At 37.0% G+C, this 4,023-nt stretch overlaps 1 long non-coding RNA gene across 2 annotated transcripts; it reads right to left on the reverse strand.

The window, feature by feature from the left end:
- Positions 1-1,427: 1,427 nt before the first annotated feature.
- Positions 1,428-3,746, reverse strand: LOC113356825. Of its 2 annotated transcripts, XR_003363232.1 has the most exons (3): positions 3,012-3,746; positions 2,355-2,878; positions 1,428-1,659 (listed from the first exon to the last, which is right to left on the reverse strand). It is a non-coding gene; the product is annotated as an uncharacterized LOC113356825 (long non-coding RNA). The 2 variants fall into 2 exon arrangements; XR_003363231.1 differs by lacking the exon at positions 1,428-1,659 and having other exon boundaries at positions 2,244-2,878.
- Between the last annotated feature and the right edge of the window lie 277 nt (positions 3,747-4,023).

Consider the following 4,023-nt stretch of genomic DNA (forward strand, 5'->3'; position numbering starts at 1 on the left):
ACATCATCACCTGCATCTCATATACCCACCAGTTCTACCACCTGCATCCAACACCACCAGGTCCTGTCCAGATTTGCAGCAAGCTACGCAACTACTGCAAACAGTCCGCTTCCATCACCATCATATTCCATTCACTTCACCCACACCAGTCCATCCATACCATCTCCACACAGTCCGTTCACTACCACTGTCAGCAGCTTGCGGAGTTTCCTGTTTGCATCCATATCACCAGCTTCTCTACGGCGCGAGCTCTACCTTCCATTATCATTCGCTGCAGCAATCCTGGGTACCAGCAGTCCATCTCACGGCAACAATTCATCAGCACCAGTTTGTTACAAGCATCTGTACAATTCACAGCATACAACATACCACTTCACCAACATCACTTCACGAGCTGGACACTGTTGTGTCATTGGTTTGCATTGAATTTTAGTTTTGTTTCTGTTTATAATTGCCATGAACTCCACCGCGATGTCTAGCTAATTCTTGTTTGGTTAGGGATATTTTAAAGCTATGTGACATGAGTTTTCGTTGATTTATTCAAGTCAATCTTTCTTCCAAATATCGTTTTATTGTTTGTCGTCTACCAAGCTTATGACCATGAATTGTTTTCAAGTTGTTTGAGTGGCCAATTAGATGACTTGTTTGCAATACTAATGCTAGATTTTAGAACCGTAATCTGTAATTGTTATGGTAATATAATCACAAGTAGCAAAGCATCAGCGTTGCAATGGAATGTTGTGGATTTTGATGTGTATTTGACAACCCTAAGTTAACATGTCGAGCCTATGAACATGTGGTTAGGATCAATCTGACTCATAGAACATATCGATTAGTTAAGTTACACTAGAGAGCTTATTCAAAGTGGCTTGATTGACTAGATACGAGTAGAGAACTTATTCACGAAGTGACTTTGGAGTTTATTAGACTTGTTGAGCTTATAACTTGTCTAAGATTGTTAGTAAACGTATTTTGAAGAAGATTCATGTTCACTAGTGGAGAAAGACCCCTAATCATTCCCATCCTCATATTTGCATTTTTTTTTTGTGTTCATTGTTTGCATTCTTCATATTTTCAGAAATTGAATCGACAACTTAGACTCAACTCTCCCTTAGGAACGAACTTGCTTATCCGTATACTACTAGTTAGTTTAAAGAGAAGTAGAGAAATATTTTTTGTGAGTTTGACACCTCATCACTAAGTCACTGGAAATGCACAAACATGTATATGACCAAACTCCTTCTTCAAACAATGTATAATATGGTTGTGCAATTCCGAACTCGCAAATCCACACCTAATCGTATGTATGGATGTAGACAATTCCGAACTCGCAAACTGTTGACCAATATATCATAAAAGCTCTAGGTATAAATGTGAAGGAGCGTATCCTATATACCACGCGTGGAAATTCTCATTTCCCATAACAATTCATAATGACGACAAACATTACAAGCCCTTTCCAATTCATGGAAAGATTCAAAGAATCAACAGAACAATCATAACACAAATTAAACAATGCATTTAAAGCACGAAAATACAATCCATGAGTTTGTTAAACATAAACTTTTGTAAAAGAAACAAACAATGGTTTCAAAAGAGTTAAAAGTATTCCCATCTCTTTTGATGACAAGCCACGCCTACCTCGAGATCCACGATCCACTGGTCCATCATTTGAATCGATCGTTGTTAATACAGACTAACTATTAACCATACAAGAAGTCTAAGAATCTAGCCAAAATGGCTCACACAAGAATCATACAAGTCTATCTAATGGTTCTAAGCCCGTTATGGATTTATAGCTTCTCATTCTCTATCTTTATCATAGGTAAGGTTTACTAATCCAATTAGGTTAATTCTATAGTCGATTAGCTAAGTCTTATGAGTATCCACAACCTTGCAGAAGGAACCATAGGCAAAATCATATCATAAGGGTCTAATACATCAAAGACACTAGGTCTAATCCCAAGTCCGCTAAACTCAGCCCATTAGCACAAGGCCTGGTCCACTAGGGTCAACTAACAGTCTCTAACAGTCAACATGGTTGATTAACAGTCAACGTCCAAGGTCTGGTCAAGTCCATGGTAATCAAAACGGTCAAGGTCCACTGAGTCAACTTAGGTAACAAATCGGAATCACAGAGTCAGCACACGATTGACTCAGTCATATTGACTCAGATACCTAACTAGGCTGAAAGGCACAATGCCTTACCCTTGCACAGGTCAGAGCCATTGCTCAGGCCAAAGAACACTAAAGCACAATCATTGTGCAACACAACTCTTAACTATAATTCAAATAACCATACATTTATCTTAAACAAACTTCAAGTTTCAATTACAACTTCAAACACTGCTTACCTGCAAAAGAAGTAGCTGCAACATTCTTTCTACATTCATCTCAACCAATCACTCGACAGTTACACACTCTGCAACCCTACTTCATTTCATTCTTGTTATACCATTTCATACCTCTTCTAATTCTCAGTTCTCTAAACTTCAATCCAGACAACACTGCAATCCAACCTGAACCACAACTGTAATCTCACTTCAACAAACCACCTCCAATAACCCATAATACCAGAACCACCACAACCCATTCTGTTCAACCTCTCTGAGTCATGGAAATTATGACTTTACTGTCACAACAACAACATTTAAACTCTAACAAACAATAACAACACCAACTCTAGATCTGTACATTCATTCTTAATTTACTATCACCACTAGTTCCGTGTTTGAACTACAATTCCATACATGAATCTAATATCAAATCAATACCACCACAGCCTCGGCAACAATAATAACATCTCAACTCCAATACAGTTCACTTACCCCAACATCATTATTCATAATTCTCATTCGCAATTAAATTCACAGAGACCCTGTAATTCAAAACAACAGCTAACCATCATTCCATAACCAACTCAGACCTTAACTCAATTATCTCAATTTAGTTATACTAATTCTAAATTTTAAACAACATAACAAGTACTTAAATTGGTTGAGAATATTTACCTCATACAAATCTTAGAACCTTCTTCACTTGTAATTTCAATCCATGAACCCTAGCTCTTCATTTGAGAATCATAACTGATATTACCTCCTCTGAACAATTCCAAGAATATCAACGATGAAGCCCCTAAATAATCCCCAAATCCTTGAATATGTTCAATCATTAATTCAAGTTCTCAAATCGACTAAACCCATCCAATAATTCTATTTACTTCTTCGATTTACAGTTCAATCAAACCTTAATTCCTTAATTAACTTCTTAATCTCAAATACAAAACAAAACTCTAATTCTAATTACGGTTGCATGAGCTTCTACTTCACCTGAGATCAAAATCTCGATCCAGGTCTTCAATTAATGCAAACCCAACCTTCAATTCTTCTCTTAATCACCACCTAATCGATCTCCAATTGATTTCTCAGAAACCCTAACTCTTAATTCATCTTCAAAACTACTTCATCTCAGTAAATAAACGACAACCCTCTTAATCTTCATCTACCAACAACTCGGTCCACAAACTAATTCCACACGAATCCTAAACTCAATCCACAAACCCTAACTTGGTTTCCCTTGATTTATATATTCGATTCATAAGTGTTCTCTACCTAATTCACAGCAGCACCATCACCTTCAACATCTGCATACCCACATCAATTGATTCTTTCAAACCGAATCTCAACGCTCATCTCTCAACGTCGGCAGAAAAAGAGCAGAGAAAAAAAGACGAAGGAGAAGAAAGAAGAAGAAAGAAAATATAAGAAGAAAATCTTCTCGAATTGGTCTTCATAAGGCCGACAAAAATTGCTAAAGGCACACCTTCAAATCATAAGGCAGTCAGGCGGTTTAAAGCAAAATGACTAATTTTTCCCTTCATACAAAACTGATAATATCTTCTCCATACGATATCCGAATGACACGTTCGATCAGTCCATTACGCATATCTTTCGAGATTTATTCAACGGTACGAGTTTCGTATCTAGATCGCTATTAGATTAATTCTTATTAATTAACGTTTGT

Source organism: Papaver somniferum, chromosome 3 (genome assembly GCF_003573695.1).
Source record: "Papaver somniferum cultivar HN1 chromosome 3, ASM357369v1, whole genome shotgun sequence".
Lineage (NCBI taxonomy): Eukaryota > Viridiplantae > Streptophyta > Magnoliopsida > Ranunculales > Papaveraceae > Papaver > Papaver somniferum.